Source organism: Neophocaena asiaeorientalis, unplaced genomic scaffold, assembly GCF_003031525.2.
Source record: "Neophocaena asiaeorientalis asiaeorientalis breed wild unplaced genomic scaffold, Neophocaena_asiaeorientalis_V1.1 scaffold191, whole genome shotgun sequence".
Classification (NCBI taxonomy): domain Eukaryota; kingdom Metazoa; phylum Chordata; class Mammalia; order Artiodactyla; family Phocoenidae; genus Neophocaena; species Neophocaena asiaeorientalis.
Window position 1 is genome coordinate 2152343 of NW_020175105.1, and position 18957 is coordinate 2171299.

At 49.2% G+C, this 18957-nt stretch overlaps 1 protein-coding gene across 1 annotated transcript in view; it reads right to left on the reverse strand.

Annotated features, from left to right (window-relative positions):
- GRB10 (growth factor receptor bound protein 10) overlaps positions 1-18796 on the reverse strand; it is a 194245-nt gene extending 175449 nt beyond the window's left edge. The window contains exon 1 of the mRNA XM_024764363.1: positions 18626-18796. The gene's annotated coding sequence lies outside the window, so the exon portion shown is untranslated. The remainder of the gene's footprint in view (positions 1-18625) is intronic.
- Between the last annotated feature and the right edge of the window lie 161 nt (positions 18797-18957).

Genomic DNA, 18957 nt, shown 5'->3' on the forward strand with positions numbered 1-18957 from the left:
TCCCGAAAAAAAAAAAAAAAAAAAAGTCCAGTGAACTCAAATGGCATCTGTGTGCCCTGAAAGCCGGCAGTAACGTACCGGAGCCTAAGTGAGATTGCCTCGGGGGATGGAGATCCATGCAGGAGGCCTCCTTCACCCTGGCAATCACCCCCAACGATCGCCAGTGTTGTGAGAAATAAAGAAAGGACAGAACTGTGAGCGTAGTGGGGCAAGAGGGGTTCCAGCCTCCATAAGGCCTCAAAACCCAAGGCCTCTGCTGCAACACGCAAAGCTACAAGGTGGCCACCTGGCCTGGAAACAAAGGTGAAATGATGTTACATCACAATACAGGGCAAAACGCACCCCTGCCTCTAGATTTAATAGCTCCTAGACCGTCCTGAACCCAAGAGTCCCAGGACCGTCAAGAACACAGAATCTTTCCTGAAAAATTCCCCCAGGGAAAGGGAAATGGATGAAGACCTGCTGTGTGTCAGGCACCGTGCAATGAATTTACTTACATTTTCCTTTAATGTTTACACACGCTGAGAGCAAAGAACACACATCTTGGACAAGGTCCTTCCTCTCACTGTTAATGCAAGTCTGTGTGCCCGACTCACAGTGAGGCCAAACAACTGAACCGTCGGAGTCTGGAGCAGAGCAAGGTTTACTGCAGGGCCATGCAAGGAGGTGTGGTGGGCTCACGCCCTGAAAAGCCTGGCCAAGCAAGAGGGCGGGTCGTAGGGTATGTGATCAGCCCGCACATAATTCTCTGATTGGCAGATGGTGAGGCTACAGGACGGTGTTATGGGAGTTCACCTTATCAGCCCTTAGGCTCCAGGAGACCCGGGGCTATGGGCTCATGGTCATCAGGTAGTTCTTCCATTTGGTGGGGACAGTTTTCACATCTGCAAAACTCAGGAAATGTGCATCAAATACTATTATCTAGGTAATTCAGAGAGGAGCTAAAGCAGAGGATACGGGGAAGGCCTGTCCCGGGAAGGCCCCATGGGGTCCTGCTAGGTTACACTGCCACACACATCCTTATGCATTCGTTGGTGGAAACACACGACCTCCTCCTTCCGTGGTGGCATCCAGGGATACAGAGAATGATGGAGTTGGCGTCCAAAGACCTGAGAGGGCAATTCTAACTCTCCCACTAATGCCCACTTGACCCTGAACAAGGCATCTGACTGTGAGGGCTCCCATTTCCCCATCTGCAGAAGGAAGGCTCTCTCTCTTGCAATGTTGTCCTGAGGAACACATGCAACCCTGTAAACTCAGAGCTACGTGGAAGGAATCCACCCCCACCCAGTCAAGTTCTTGTTCTGTTCCTTCCCAAACAGCAGCACGGGATCTCGTCCCAGCAGTTCTGGAGTTCTGCAGACAGCTCTCCATCACCCCAGCCCAGCGGCAGTGGGACCAGATAGCAAGGGCCCCATAAAAACCAACTTAAGTTTGGGTGTCTTGTAAAACGTTCTCCTAAATGTAATTTACTCTGTGACTGTTCACACCTTAGCAGTCTTTCTTAAAACGTAAGGGTCATTCTAAGAAGAAAGGACTCTAGAGAAATAAAGGACAGAAAGCTAGAAGAGATGCACAAACCAAAAAAACAGAAAAATGGCAGATGTTCTTCCTTATCAGTAATTACTTTAAATGTAAATAGATTAAACCCTCCAGTCAAAAGGCAGATGTTGATAGAATGGAGAAAGAAAAAAAAAAATCCCACATAATCCAAGCATATGCTGAAACTCACTTTAGATCTAAAGACACAATCAGGTTGAAAGTAAAAAGATGGGAAAAGATACTGCATGTTAATATTAAAAAAGAGAGAGAGAGAGAGAGAGAAACCTGGGGTCACTATACCGACATCAGACAAAACGTACTGTAAGTCAAAACTATTACAGAAGACAAAGAAGGACATGATATATTGAGAAAAGAGCCTCAAAATATATGAAGTAAACACTGACACAACTGAAGGGAGAGACAGACTGATGGACGATACTACTAGGTGGAGACTGTGACACTCCACTCTCAGTAATGGAGGGAACAACCAGACAGAAGGTCAGTAAGAAACAGAGAACCTGAAAAACTGTAAACCAACTGAACATCACAGACGCACATGGAACACTCCCCCCGAACCACAGGAGAATACACATTTTTCCGAAGCGTACATGGAACCTCCTCAAGGATAGACCATATGCTCAGCCACAGAGGAAGCTTTTCATATATGAAAACCCACGGCCAACACCATAACTCAGTGGTGAAAGAGTGCAAGTTTTCTTCTAAGATCAGGAACAAGACAAGGATGTCCACATTCAACACTTCTATTTAACATAGTGTTAGAGGTTCTAGCTAGAGCAGGTAAGAAAAAGAAATAAAAGGTATCCAAAATGGAAAGGAAGAACTAAAATTATTTGTTTGCAGATGACATAATCTTATATGTCGAAAACCTTAAAAATCACACATACTCACAAGAAAGTATTAGAGTTAATAAATGTATCAGAGTTACAGAATAGAAAATCAACATGCAAAAATCAGTTGTGTTTCTATGTCCCAACAATGAGCAATCTGAAAAGGAAATTAAGAAAACAATTTCATTTACAACAGCATCAAGAATAATCGAATAATTAAGAGTAAATTTAAACCGAGAGGCAAAACACTTGTGCACTGAAAAACTATAAAACATTTCTATATGAATATAAAGAAGACATAAATAAGAAGAGACATCTCTAAATCACGGACTGGAAAACTTAATATCAAATATCAAATGTTAAAACAATCTACAGACTCAATGCAATCCCTATCAAAATCCCACTGGCATTTTTACAGAAATAGAAAAAGCCATCCTAAAATTTATACGGGTTCTCAAGGGACCCTGAATAGCCAAAACAATCTTGAAAAAGAAGAACAAAGTTGGAAAACTCACATTTCCTGATTTCAGAACTTACTACAAAGTAATCAAGACAGTGTAGTATTGGCATGAGAACAAACATAGACTAATGGAATAGAACAGAGAGCCCAGAAATAAACCCTCACACATATGGTGGGTAAATTTTCAACAAGATGCCAAAACCATTCAATGGGGAAAGGACAGTATTTTCAACAAATGATTCTGGGGAAACTGGATATCCACATGCAAGAAAATGAAGTGAACCCTTACATTCCCCATAAACAAAAACTAACTCAAAATGGATCAAAGACCTAAACATAAGAGCTGAAACTAGAACTCTTAGAACACAGAGGGGAATATCTTCGTGACACTGGATTTAGAAATGACTTCATGGATACGACACCAAAAGTAAAGGACACAACAGGAAGAACACTCTCTGACAGAAATCGCAGCAAGATCTTTTTTGATCCATCTCCTAGAGTAATGGAAATAAAAACAAAAATAAACAAATGAGACCTCATTAAATTTAAAAGCTTTTGCAAAGCAAAGGAAACCATAAACAAAATGAAAAGGCAACCCACAGAATGGGAGAAAATATTTGCCAACAAATCAACCAACAAGGGATTAACCTCCATAATATACAAGCAGCTCATGCAGCTCAATATCAAAGAAACAAACAGCCCAGTCAAAAAAAATGGGCAGAAGATCTAGATAGACATTTCTCCAAAGACGACATACAGATGGCTGAAAAGCACATGAAGAGATGATTGTCACTAATTATTAGAGAAATGCAAATCAAAACTACAATGAGGGACTTCCCTGGTGGCACAGTGGTTAAGAATCCGCCTGCCAATGCAAGGGACACGGGTTCGTGCCCCGGTCTGGGAAGATCCCACATGCCGTGGAGCAGCTAAGCCCATGCTCCGCAACTACTGAACCTGCTCTCTAGAGCCAGTGAGCCACAACTACTGAAGCCTGCATGCCACAACTACTGAAGTCCGTGTGCCTAGAACCCATGCTCCGCAACAAGAGAAGCCACCGCAATGAGAAGCACACGCACCGCAACGAACGGTAGCCCCCGCTCGCAGCAACTAGAGAAAGCCCACGCGCAGCAACGAAGACCCAACACAGCCAAAAATAATAAAAATATAAATGAATTAAAAAATAAAAAAACTACAATGAGGTATCACCTCACACCGGTCAGAATGGCCATCATCAAAAAAATCTACAAACAAATGCCGGAGAGGGTGTGGAGAAAAGGGAACCCTCCTACACTGTTGGTGGGAATGTAAACTGGTACAGCCACTATGGAGAACTGTATAGAGGTTCCTTAAAAAACTAAAAATAGAGGTACCATATGATCCCACTCCTGGGCACATATCCAGAGAAAATCGTAATTCAAACAGATACGTGTACTCCAACATTCACTGCAGCTCTATTTACAACAGCCAGGACATGGAAGCAACCTAAGTGTCCATCAGCAGATGAATGGATAAAGAAGATGTGGCACCTATATACAATGGAATATTACTCAGCCATAAAAAAGAATGAAATAATGCCATTTGCAGTGACATGGATGGACCTAAAGATTGTCATAATGAGTGAAGTCAGACATAGATAAATATCTTATGTCATCGCTTATATGTGGAATCTAAAAAAATGGTACAAATGAACCTATCCACAAAACAGAAATAGAGTCACAGATGTAGAAAACAAATGTATAGCTACCAAGGGGGGAGGGAGGGAGGAATAAATTGGGAGGTTGGGATTGACATACACACACACATATAAAATAGATAACTAATAAGAAGTTACTGTAGAGCACAGGGAACTCTACTCAATACTCTGTAGTGACCTATCTGAGAACAGAGTCTAAAAAAGAGTGGATACATGCATATGTATAAATGATTCACTTTGCTGTACAGCAGAGACTAACACAACACTGTAAATCAACTCTACTCCAAAAATAACTAATTAAAAAAAATAGATAAATTGGACCTCATCAAAATTACAAACTTTTGTGTACTACAAGACAAGAGAGTGAAAAGATAACCCACAGAAAGGGACAAAATAGTTACAAGTCATATATCTGATAGGGGATTAATATCCAGGATAGATGGAGAGTGCCAACAACTGAAGAAGAAAATCTAGACCACAGTGAGATACCACTTCATACCTATTAGGACAGGTATTATAAGGAAGGAAGGAAGGAAAGAAGGATGGAAGGGAGGGAGGGAGGAAGGAAGGAAGAAAGGAAAAGGACAAAGAAAGATTGGACATTACCAAGTATTAGTGTGGATTTGGGAGAAACTGAAACACTTGGGCACAGCTGATGGGAATGCAGTATGGTGCAGGCCCTGCGGAAAAGAGTCTGCCTTGTGGCACGTGTTAACCTTCAAGAAACACTAAGTTGTTCAACATCACCACAATGGTTGATAAAAGACGACAAAGGAGCGAAGTCCAAAGCCCCGTGGGGTCCTTCAATGCACGTGTTGACCAACGAGGAGGCAAGAACACAAAAGTTCCCAAGGGCTTGTTATAGAAGGAAGGATGTTGGTGGCAGAATTCTTCAAAAGGTAGAAGAAGAGGTGACACTGCAGAGTGGAGCCTGACCCAGAGAACACAGGCTCACAGATGCAAGTAAGACCAAAGCTGCTGTAAGGCCACCTCCCCTAATGGGAAAGACCACCCGGCCCCAGGATCCAGTAGAGGGCAAAGCTCAGGCTGACAGAAGACGGACAGGGAGTCTCCTAGGGACACAGAACTTGTCTCTCTCCACAACCTGAGGTCACCCCGGGTTTTCACCCAATGCTGAGACGTAAAGGTGCTAGGCAGGGCCTCAAAAGCAGTAAGGCCACAATGGGGCCACAAACCCTACATTCCTAAAATGAAAGCAGGCAGGGCTTCTAGACCATGCAAAAGGCTGCAAACCTTTCTCAAAGTTCTCTCTCATCATAAACAAAAGAGAAACCACTGAATAAAACCCACGGCAACCCAAGTGAATGTCAAAGCAGGACTCTGTGCCCATATTTATAAATGGAATAAAGTATGGGCACATTTACAAATGCCACATATAAGTGGAATACTACTCAGCCATAAAAAAGGATACAGTGGCATTTGCAGCAACATGGATGGACTTGGAGGGCATTATGCTAAGTGAAATGAGTCAGACAGGGAAAGACAAATACTGTGTGATATCACTTACCTGTGGAATCTAAAATATACAACAAACTAGTGAATATAACAAGAGAAGAAGACTCACAGATACAGAGAACAAACTAGTGGCTACCTGTGGGGGAAAGAGGGGCAATACAGGGATGGGGAGAGGGGGAGGTACAACCTACTGGGTGTAAGATAGGCTTAAGGATGTATTGTACAACATGGGGAACATAGCCAATACTTTGTAATAATTGTAAATGGAGTGTAACCTTTATAAATTATATTAAATTTTTTTTTAATTAATCTTAAAAAGGGCACAAAATAAATAAAACAGAATGCCACATATAACAACGTAGGGCTAATCACTAAAAATTCTCAGCAAACTTCTCAGACTAAAGTAATAGCATCAGTGATAACAGCTCTTACAAGGAAGGTAAAGTGTCCTTTTCAGAGAATTTCTAGAGAAAAAGAACCTGAAGATAAAGGGAGAGGAAATGCATCGACTTTAGTACACAAAACAAGGCCCTGACCCGCAGCAGGTGTGCGGCCTGGGAGCTGGACAGAGACGTGGCTGGTCAGGCCCCACCCACCTCACTGAACTGGAACCTGCATTTAACAGCATCCTTAGGAGATTCATGGGTATACTGAAGTTTAAGAAGTGCTGTTTTCAGACACTGTTAATATTTAACCTGTGTCCATACTGAGATTTGCCAGTGCCCTCCAGGAAAATAAGTGAAAAACACACATCACTTTTTTTTTTAATTGAGGTATACTTGATTTACCATATTTTATTAGTTTCAGGTGTACAACACAGTGATCAACATTTTTATAGATTATTCTCCACTTATACTTACTATAAAATATTGGCTATATTCCCTGCGCTGTACAATATATCCTTGAAGCTTATTTATGTCACTTCTTTATTGCTGGGTGAACGCACGCCATCCCTCTGCTGCGGTTCCCCTTCCTCCAGAGGAGGCCCCGCTTTCAGGCTAAGTGGGGCGGGCCCAGACGAAGGAGGCAGACAGGCTCCTCCAGCATCTGTCCAAGGACGGATGCAGCAGGTCCTCAGCCATCTGGAGCAGTCTTCAAAACCCTTCCCCAACTTGAGCACGGACCCTCCACTGGGTCTTCCATGGCCACAGGGGCCAAATGTGATTGACAAACAGACCAACAGCCAAGGTGCCACCAGCACCGCACTCAGAAGCCAGCTCCCAGACGCAGCCAAGGAAATTCCATTCAGGAATTCCTTGAACCCCCAATGAAAACGAACAGATAGTGGGAGGCTGTTAATTCTATCGAGTGCATTTTTCAGCAGCGAGTACACATCCTGAGCAACCCTCCAGGGCAGTACCCGTGGTCCCTGCTTCACCCTGACGCCCGCTGCACCCCACAAGGAGACCGTACCTCAGCGTACAGTACCCCAAATTTTAGGTAAGTGTTCTCCTGTGGGTCTTCACCACCCGATGCTCCAGAGTACCAGAGGAGAGCAAAATCCCCACGAGCCACCTGCATCCCCACCCAACACACGGAGCTCGTAGGTCCCGGCTGAAGAGGGGTCATGACCTGCTCCCTGTGCACACAGGGACAGCCCCACAGATGACACTGAAGGCCCAGGAGCAGAGACATGCACCAGAGTCAAGGCAGTGGCCTGATCCCCGGGGGCCACTTCTAACTGCACCTGAAGCTCAGCACCTTAGGGCATCATCAAAATCCCTGATCGTCGCGGTGGCCTTTCATCCTTACAGAGACCAAAGAGCGAAGGCGCCCACTTCCTGCTCACTGACTGGGAGGGAGACCTTTGGCAGTACAGACAGCAGGACAATAGCCACCTGTGCGCTGTGCGCGGTGCCTCCAGTGAGACCTCTATCAACACCCTGGCAGGGACTCCTGCCACCAACCGACAAATGGCAGCTGATCAAAGGGACAATCCACGTGTTAACAGGTGATCAGATTGTTTTCTGAAGTGGGCGGGCAAGGAAGTCCCACCTGTGTTTGGGGCAATTAGTTGGACCCCATCAAGAGGGTGAGATCTCCCCGACATCTGCCTCACTTGACCTTAATGGTCCAAGAGGTGTCCCCCAATGAGAGCGTAGGCTCACGAGCAAAGACGCAACATGACCAGATGTGTTTATCCGAGGCTTTGATGCCAGATTACACATGCCATCGAGGTTAAAGGAAGTCCAGCCAGGCATGGACATATATACACTACCAAACGTAAAATAGATAGCTAGTGGGAAGCAGCCACATAGCACAGGGAGATCAGATGGGTGCTTTGTGACCACCTAGAGGGGTGGGATAGGGAGGGAGGGAGGGAGACGCAAGAGGGAGGGGATATGGGGATATATGTATATATATAGCTGATTCACTTTGTTATAAAGCAGAAACTAACACACGATTGTAAAGCAATTATACTTCAATAAAGATGTTAAAAAAAAAAAAAAAAAGAAGTCCAGCCAGGTCTTGGCATTCCATTTTCAGCAGAGAAAAAAGTCCCGTTCTCCCAGAAGCCCCATCTGTTAAGTTTCCCCAGCTGGTTCCCACACCCACTGCCCTCCACTCGGCTAAGAGATAGTGGACGGGCTTATCTGGGTGCAGTTACTACTTGTTACACATTAAACAATGAAGATTACAAATGGTTACATAACACCGCCCCCTGGCTAACGTCCACAGAGGCCGTGGGATCCTGGATTCCGGCGGCGGCATGGCCTGAGACCGGTTCCAGGAGTCGGGCTTCCGAGAACGCGCGCCCCTCGGAGACCCTCCGCCACCAAAAGGCGCAGCGAAGACGGTGCGCCGCTGACCGCCAGGGCCTGTGCAGGTGACCCCGGGCTGGTCCCTCCCGGCCGGGGCGTGGACCAGAACAGAGCCCACCGTGGGCTGGACTCCGGCGCATCCTGGTGCCAGCCCGCTACAGGTTGTGCCGGAGCCGCCGCACGGGGTCGCTGCACTCCCGCAGCCAGGGCTCGGGTACTAAGGAGTAGGGCGCAGTGCGCAGGGCAGGAGCGCGACCAGGGTCCGAGCGGCTCCGCCCCAGTCAGGAGCCTTCAGAATAGAAAACTGGATCCTGGGGTCCCGAGCACCCCTAGACACAGCCTAATGTGCTCCAACGCGGAGAAGGGTGGAAGACAACCCCGCAAGAGTGGGTACCACCCTGCCTCCCAAACGTGCCCGATAGGACTCACCCCATCACGTGCACACAGGACCCTGCGGCGGAACCCCGGCCCCCCGTCCTAGGACCACACTCCTCCACTTCAAGGGGACGACACTTTTAAGGAAGGGGCAGCGCACAGCCTGGTCGAGGCTCACTACAGGAATCCCAGGACCAAACTCCATGTGACAAGGTCATGCCCCAAGGCCCCGCATCCCCTGGATCCCTGGTTCTCAAGGCAATCCCAAAGAACCCCTTCCTCCCTCCGTTATCCCATCTACAACCCCCCGGGGCTACCTGCACCCTGATGGACAAGGACACACTGGCCACTGTCAGATGCCAAAATCCTCCTGACCCACCCGTGAAACCATGCAGAGCCCCGGGTGGGGGGGAATCTCAGACCCAACATCAGGCAGACATGTGACTGGGCACCTCCACTCGCTCCCCTCACCTGGGGGACGGGGGTCGTGTGCCCACCAAGGCCAGCCAGTTCTGGTTTTCCAGGGTCAGAATCCTCTCACAGCCCTCCCAGCAAGGAAGGGAAGGAAGGGAAAGGCTATTTCTTGAAGCCACAAGTGCAAAGCTACCGGATGTCATGCAGAAAGCGGGGCTCCCTCTAAAACAATACAAAGGAAATAACAGTACTGCGTGTGGAGCAGGCACTGTGCTAGTCACTTTAAATTCATCACACACATACAACTCTATATACACAAATGTGAACACAACCCTGAAGCAAACGAAGGAAAAAAGAAGGCTTGGAGTAAGTGACTTGCACAAGGCGACCGAGGTAGTAAGGATACCACAGTCCCTCCTGAAGCGCATGGCGGGAAGGGCTGGGATGGCACTTAGAACAGTGAACTTGGATGCTGAACCGTGTTCACAGGTACGGGGACTGGGGAGTGGAGGGCTGGCGGGGAGGGCAGTGGCATCGAGGGGCCGTGTTCAGACGCACAGAGAAGCCACCGATGTGCAGCTCCCAGGACAAAGTGGCCAGAGGAGGGGCTCCACGGTGAGCAGGGCCACGTTATTTTAATGTTTTAAAGTCAATCAAATGAAAGCCGTGGAGGCCAGTTCTGAGAGCAGCTGAGAGCAGGGCATCCAACCCCAAGGGCAAGGCCACAAGCCTGGCCTGGCCTCTCCGGGAGGTGGAGATGCTGCAGAGGGAACCAAGGCAGGGGATGCAACCCTGAGAATCCAGAGGAAATCACAGTGCTCAGAGCTCAGAGGTTAACTCTCCTACGGTCCCAGAGCCAGTCACTGGCAGCGGAGACCCAGCTCTCCTTCGGGATCCAGACCTGAGGCCTGTCTGCTGTCCCTCGAGGTGGTGGCTTAGGTGTGCCGGCCTCCCCCACCCCGCTGCTCTCAACCTGGACGTGCGCTCCTCGGCCTGGTCACACGCGCCCTGAAGCCTCTGGGCTGGGAACAGAGGGCCTCCAAAGGGAGTCTTTTAAAAGGCATAAAGGCTGGATGGCGTGTGCTGAACGCCAGGCCGGAAGAGGAGATGGGGCCCCACACAGCACAAGGCCCAAGGGTCAGGAGCAAGGAAGACAAGAGCATTCACAGAAAGTCCAAGGCTCAGCTGGACCCCTCGGTGCCCCGCTCGCACCACCAGCAGGTGGGTTTCTCTCCTGAAGCAGCGACAGGGCTGTGGCCTCCAGTACCACACTGAGCACAGGTGGCCAGTGCTGCTGACTCTGATGGGACGGCTGACGGCTCCAGGGCTCCCAGGCCCACATCGCGGGGATGGAAAGAGGCTTCTTCAGACAGTCTGGCCCCTTCCGAGGAGAAAAGACCCAAGACTGGAGCACCGGGGGCTCCCCACACAACGGGGCAACCAGAGAGCCGTACCCCGAGGCCCACCATCAGCCTCCCAGGGACGCCTTTGAACGTGGACGGCACAGCAGGGCCCCCGACATCTAAGCAAAGCCTAATGGGTCAGACACCACCCCATCAGCCTCGCCTGTCTGGGTCTCTGTCTGGCCACTGCTGGGGCGACCACCAGGGCTCAGGCGCGACAAGCCCCAAGGCCTGGGACGGCCTGCCCACATAGCCTGCACCCAGGACCTGCAGGCTCGCACCCAGGGCTCCATGGAGGGAATGGGCACCGACTGGAAGCTCTTCCCCTCCCCCCTGCCGCCCCCAGTGGGGAATCACAATATGGACCACGGGCTCCTCTCACTCGCCCAGGCAGCTGCCTGGGGACCAGCCCCAGGGCCCCCCCTTCCCTCACTGCTGCCTCCCCAGCCCTGCACGTCCAAATAAAACATAAAACACACCCGCAAGTTCTTGCCTGCCATAGGCTCTGCTTTCTGGGTACGCCAGACCCAAACCTGCAGGAAAATAAATGATGCAAAAATTGGAGAGAAGAAACTATGTAAGAAAAAAAAAAAAAAGGTAACTAATATATCCAGAAAGAGGTTTTAAAAAATAATGCATCTATGAAATCAGATTATTGCACCATTAAAAGAAGAAGAATTATTCAGGGTAATGACGCTGTGCTATAGGCTCACTGACTGTACCAGACGTCCCACTGTGGTGGAGGATGTTGACAGTGGAGAGGCTTGAGGGCAGGGGGTAAATCTCTCCATTTTCTGCTCAGTTTTGCAGTGGATCTAAAACTGCTCCAAAAAATAAAGTCTAGGGCTTCCCTGGTGGCGCAGTAGTTGAGAGTCCGCCTGCCGATGCAGGGGACGCGGGTTCGTGCCCCGGTCCGGGAGGACCCCATGTGCCGCGGAGCGGCTGGGCCCGTGAGCCATGGTCGCCGAGCCTGCGCGTCCTGAGCCTGTGCTCCGCAGCGGGAGGGGCCACAGCAGTGAGAGGCCCGCGTACCGCAAAAAAAATAAAAATAAGAAGAGGCCTGAAAGTTCACTCTGGCCCTCACATGGTAAGTGTTAGTTCTCCATTGTATCTCAGCTTCTACACCATTCTCTGCACTTTGTAAAATGTAACAAATAAATATTAACTTTGAACTGGGTACTCCTTAAGGATGTTGTCAGACACCTCATCCCCTCTTAAACGGGTGTAAGTGAGCAAAGAGGAGGTGATTTGATCCCTTGCTGCTTCCTTGAAAGCTTCTCTCACTTGCCGGGGAGCTTTTGAACTATCTAGAGATACAGAGCTGGGAAAGAAAGGGAGCAGGGACTAGTATAAAAAAGTAAAATAGGGGCTTCCCTGGTGGCGCAGTGGTTGAGAATCCGCCTGCCGATGCAGGGGACGCAGGTTCGTGCCCCGGTCCGGGAAGATCCCACGTGCCGCGGAGCGGCTGGGCCCGTGAGCCATGGCCGCTGAGCCTGCGCGTCCGGAGCCTGTGCTCCGCAGCGGGAGAGGCCACAGCAGTGAGAGCCCCGCGTACCACAAAAAATAAATAAATAAATAAATAAATTCTACATACAAATACTAATCAAAAAAGAAATAAAGAGGTCCTTAGAAATTAAAAATGAAAACAGAAATTTAAAATCCAGTAAAAAGGTTAAAAAGTCTAGATGATACACTCCACAACCTAGAAGAACTCAACAGATTCAAATAGGAGACAAGAGGTAATCAGAGAACCAGTCCGGGCAGCTAATAAAAGCAACTGTAGAAAAAAAGAAGAGGAAGATGGGAAAAAAAGAAATGAAAGAATTAATTCAAAACCAGGTCCCAGGGCCAAGGATCTGAGTTTCCAGCTTGAAGGGGCTCTTGATGTACCCTGCACGATAGACGCAGACACCCAACCAGGCACATCTACAAGGGATTTCTGAATAAAGGCACAAAGAGAAAATCCTACAAGCTTCCAGACATGAAAAAAAAAGGAAAAATAAAAAACACTGAAGAGTGAAGAGTACACGGTAAGGACATTTTCAGACACACAAAAGGACTCAAAAACTGTGCATGCACCTCTTTTTTGGAAGCTATTATGGAATGGTCTCCATCAAATCGTGGGAAGAAACCAGGAAAGAGGAATCATGAGAGGCAGGAAGAGAACAAAGGGCCTGCTCAGGGTGATGGAGAAGGAAGAGGCCGGGATAAAGCTGAGCAGGGAGCCTGGAGGGCAGCCAGGCACCTGGGGACGAAAGGCACACAAGAGGCTGCTTCCCAAAGACACAACTGGCTGGATACCTCCGGTGTCTGCGAGAATATTTGCACACCTGTGTCAGCCTGGAGTGGGGGTGGGGGTCAAGAGTGATAAGTACCTAAACTACTAAGCAAATGCAAATACAACTCCAGAAGAAAGCAAGGCATCCTGCAAGACAGAGAAAGTGATCACAGCACACTACCTGGCTCCACCAGCAGTGTTTAGGGCTGTTGCCATGGCGTCAGCACTGCGTGCTGGTCCAGCCAATCTCACCATAGAGACAATGGGAGACAGGAAGTACAGGTCAGGATGATGGGACAGAGGTTGGCCTCCTCACCTTCTAAGCAGGGAAGTCAAAGAATCCTACGGGAAGCCGGGGTCTGGGAGGGTGGAGAGGCAGCAAGGAAGGTAGCAAGGAACTACAATACATTATACAGACATCTGCTTAGAAACATGAAGGTGAATACAGAAAAGGTCGGCTGATAAGCCTGGTTACTTCTGGGGCATTGACTCTTTAAACTATGTACATTTATCACTGATTAAAAAAACTAAATTTCCGAAGTCTGCCCTGGGTGTTGAGGGATTAGGAAGCCAGTGACCCTTCAAATGGACAGAACTTGCTTGGGAAGGCCAGAAAAGCAGAAGACGGGGCCCCACCTGGGGAGAGCAGGACACGACAGAGGCTGGCTGTGTCCACCGTGGCCCTGCAGGCCCCGCGGCGGCGAGAAGGGCCAGGACATGCCTGCAGTTAAGGAACGGCCCAACTAGGGAAGAAGAAGCTGTCCTGCCTTACCCTTCCTCCACTAGGGAGATGCCATGAAGGTCTCATGCACTCCTTTATCTAGAAACACCCTGGAGCGGTCTCCAGGAGATCTACACAGTTCTTTAGAGGAGCACAGCAGCATTCCAGAAAAAGCAACTTGGAGGCTCTTGGGTAGCATAGTCACAGACTGTGCCGGTCCATCCAGGACATCACCCAGCTCAACCTCCCAGCCCACAGGAAGACTCCTAAGCAGTGTCCTGCATCTAGTGCAGGCACCACCCTTAGGCCAGGGGAGACCTCCCACGTGCATGATGCTACCGTACAGACTCCTGAATTTAAACATCCCTCAGTTCATAGTAGCTTTTTGGTCACAGTGAGTTTCTTGGAGCAGGGAACCCTAAGATTACTATTAGAAATGGGGCATAATAAAAGTCTTTAGATTAAAGGATGTTTGCAACTCATAAAAGGTTGGAAGAAGACACTCCCAGGTATGAAAGTTTCCAAAAAAAAAACAATAAGGAAACCAAAGGCCCAGCTGGCTGGAGAAGTCAGTCCTCAGAGTCTCTCTCCTCTGAGAAGCATCTCAAGTGTGACCCAGGCTAGCTGAAGGCCCCTCCCTGTTGGCACCCACCTGACAGGGCTCTTTAGGATTCTCTCTTGCAGAGTGAGACACCGGAGAGCTCACAGACAGGGCCAGACAGTAGGTCACCAGACAGTTCCACGGGCAGCGCAAGGACAATGGAGGGTCCCAGCTGCCCACCTTGCTTTCAGTTGTGGTGACAGTAACACAGTGAAGAAGGACAAAACACAGCAACCTCTTTCCATGCCAAGTGCTTTTTGAGCCCACATTACTAGGCAAGATTGCAGCTGCTGGGGCCCGGGCCCATTGATCTGGCCCGAAAACCCAGCCAGACTTCAGGGAGAGGCAGGGCTGCCCAGCACACAGCCCTCGGACAGGGTGCAGGAGCTGCTCCCTGGGGCAAAGTCAGCCAGTCAGGACTGGCAGTCCACGTGCATTTCAGTCCCAGCTGGGCTAAGCGTCTCTGCAGACTCCAGACCCCGGGGTCCTGATGACAGACACCGTGTGTCCCCACGTGCCTACACCTAGCAGTCTCCATGCAGACGCCCGGCGCCGCAGCTGGCCTGAGCCCGTGCCTGCACCTAGCGGTCTCCATGCAGACGCCCGGCACCGCAGCCGGTCTGAGCCCGTGCATCTCAGCCACTGCCCACCTCTCGCTCCTGGTCACAAAGAACCAGTTTTTGACGCCTGCTCTTCCCCGTGGTCTGGTTCAAGTGGTCTGCGGCCAGGCGAGGTCTCCATCCCACCTGTCCGCCTCTGCTCATAGCATCCTACCTGTGGGCAGTTCAAACTGTCGGCTACCCAGCGGCCAGGAGAGGCTTCTCGCTCCCAGTGACTGGCGCTCAAAGCCAGTTTCAGTCAGTGCCACAAGATTTTGTACAGCTAACGGGTGCAGAGACAAAAATACAAAAAAAGCAGAGTCTCCCTTCCGATTAATAGAGAGACCTTGCACATTCATAGGAAAGCCAACGAGCTGCTCTGAGACAGGCTCAGTGTCACAGAAGCAGTGTCTCTGAGCCCTCCCACGTGCCACGTGCCAAGGTACACACGATCCCAAAGGCACCCCACCCTCCCTACAGGTCAGCACCCCTGTGACTCTCATTTTACCAATAAGCTTAGTTAACCCGCTCACCCAGCTAGTAAACGGAAGAACCAGGCGTCCACCCGGGCAAAGCAAAAGGGAACAAGATGTCTTTTTTTTTTTTTTTTTTTTTAAAGACAATCGGCTTCAAGAATGTTTTCAGGCACTGCAATTTGTGACCATCAAAACAGTCTTCTAACCTCCCCCCCAATCCACATGTAAATTCAATGGTGGAGAAACAGGACCAATGTCCTAGTTTTCCCTGTGGCATCCAGTCATTACCCACCAACTTCATCCCATGCATTCCGGGCAAGACTATGACTTAAGGGGCAGAGAAGCTCTTTCCACCTCAACACCCATCCCTTTCACAGATGGACAAAGGAGCACTTGGGCAAGCAAGGCTTCTCTCATTCTCAAGCCCACCTCTCCCACTGCACAAGCAAAAAGGGATAGCTTTTTGGCGTTGGTATATCCCCAAAGCGGAAAGTCACAAGCAGTCACTTCTACCTCTGGGAGGATTTCTGATAACTCTGGGACATGGCTTTTCTCGTTGGCAGCTCAAAAAACATTCATACCATGCCTTCCATTATTAAAGAAAAGCCAGCAGCCTGGCGATTTTAAGCTTCACCTGCTTTCATCTCCTTACACTTAACAAGATCCATGGTCACCAGGAGCACGGACGCTGGACGGAGACGGTGGGGGGACAGACAGCCCCCCAGAAATGTGCCATTAAAACACTAACACAAAGTAAACACCTGCCAGTGCCTGAATGGGTGTGATCAGTTATAAACACTGAAGTTAGCACACAGGCCTTGTAGGAGGTTCCCAGATCCCCAAAGCACCAGTTTGCCAAGCCTTGCCAACCAAGTCGCTTGAATGCCCTAACGTCTTCCATAATCTCCCATACATCCACAGTTAAGCAAAAAGTAAAGACAGGTGAAATAAATTCTCAACTGGCAGGAAAAGTTTTAGTTAAATTCTGAACATATGACTGATTACTTAAAAGAAAGGCATAGCAAATGTTTTCTCCTTATGGGCCCGCACGATTCCACCTTGGTTTAACGGCCTGAGAAACAGACACAGGGATCACACCCCGAGCTGCAAACGGACACGCTTCTCCCCATGAAGCAGGACAGAATTCCCTGCGGTCAGTCTCACAGTTCTGAGAGGCAGGCCAGCCAACCACTGTGCACGGTTCTCTTCCCCTGTGGTTAAGAGTTGGACAGAACTCCAAGGAAATAAGTTTCTTAAATTATGCCGCCTTGAAAGCATTAGGTTTGATCAAATATACCAACCTAGAATTTCTAAAGCTGTCAGATGAAGGTGAAGACATGGTAGGTAATCTTTGTTCAAGCAGGAGTCTGGTTTCTACACGTTGTAACGTCTTAGACCAGCCTCATCATCTAAATCAAAAGTTCGTGGAATAGCTCTTAGAGTCTGGCTTTGCTCCTCTCTCCCGTTTGAGGGTCAGCGGCCACGGAGATGGTCACTGTAACTGGGCCAGGGCTGCCCCAGGTTCCGATCCTGGCAGCCACCACCCTACAAGCCCTGGACGAGTAGCTGGCATGAATATGCCCATGCCCAGCTCCACGTTCCTGGACCACAATGAATGGCATTTTGCCCAGTCCAATGCTGCCCCCAAAGCAGTGCCGACCATGGGCAATACGCAATACATGACTTCAGCGGGACACAGCTTTTATTAAAACATGATTTTAATTACAATAAACGTAACTACTGTTTCAGACTCATTAGTTCATGGGTATCAGAGTTTCCTACCAAAATAAATGTGGACTTAAGCACAAAAAGTCAGTGGACAAAAGAAGGCATTGATAATAGCCTGGTGATAGGGCCAAAATCTGGAAGGCTGGGAGCCCCGGGAATGGTAACAGAGTCTCCTGGGTTCTCCGGGTGTGTGACCGGCACGGGGACGGGCCATTTCTCTTTTAGAGGCAGATGCACCTGTACAGAAGGATGAACCTAACAGAGTTTAAAAACAAAAACCCAAAGCTTAGGCTCTGGTGATAACTCTGGCACTGCTGGCCCCGTGACCCTGGGCATTACAACTAATCTCATGAGCCTCAGTTTCCATGCCTGTAAAATGGGTAGCAGGAGGCTGTTAGAGGATTAAAAGCAGTTAGGGTTTGAACGCGTCTCGCAAAACGCGAAATGCTACAGAAGTATCCCTCGTTACAGTTCTCAATTACGCAAGCAGCCTGCTGCGTGTGTGACTCTCTCTGTCCTCAAATTCTCTTCCTGTAATCCTGTGATTGGCCTGTGTGGTCCTTCTCTTTCAAGGGTCCTCAGTAAAACTCAAATATTATATGCAGTAATCCTAGAGTTCTGATTTTTAACCGAAAAACGCAGTCATCTACCATCATTCCTGGAAACACTTTGGTTTCAGAGCTTTTTCCCTAATAAAATACTACCGTAAAACACACCACCATCGCCAGAAGTCAGAATTTCTTTTGCTACAGAAACCTAGATCCTATCCATTTTTCCTCCTGGAAAGAACGAAGGGAACTCTAGGTCAACTCTTGTGAAAACCGTCCAGCTTGGTGCTGTAAACCCCAGTCAACGCCTGTTGCCGTGCTAACAACATGTGTTCCTAGTAAAACTCAGCGAAACGTTAGAGAGAGCACCATTTCTGAAACTCGGGGGCTCCAAACGGCTGAATCAGCATTTTCAGAAACAAAGTGTCCTGGGCCTGGCCTCGTAAACAGCAGCAAAGAGAAAGTTGTGCAATAACGCGTGTTTACTCACGAGCGCTACTTGTTTGGGTCTTTTCTTCGCATCTCTTGAATGAAGCTGGGGACAACGTTTGCAAGAAAGCAGCCGAAAAGGTCCGGGCCCGAGCCAAGTCACCTGTGGCTCCCCTACGTGACCCACCGCCTCGTCAGTGCAAACGACAGAAAGTTGGCGTTTCTTCCAACCCCAAGACAAGACGAACACAACAAAAAGTGGAGAATACCCTCATTTCCATAACGCACATGCTCGAGGGCCGTCGCCAGGCAGGCGTGGGGAGAGGAGATCGCAGAGGCCGAGAGTTGCATCAGAAACTGCCTTCTGTGAACGGCACGGCTCTTATCACATTTCCCCGGCTGGCGGGCCGCTAACCCGCGCGCCCTCGACTTGGGGTTAGGCCCTGGCAGCGGGGTCACCGGCAGAACCAGAGGGAAAGATCCCAGGCCCGGGCGCGCTCCGGCTCGGGAGGGTCCGGCTCCACCGCCCAGGCGCGGGCGCACCGGAGGCTGCAGGGGCGCGCGGCGCCCACTCTCCGGGCGGCCCGGGAGCGCGGCCTTG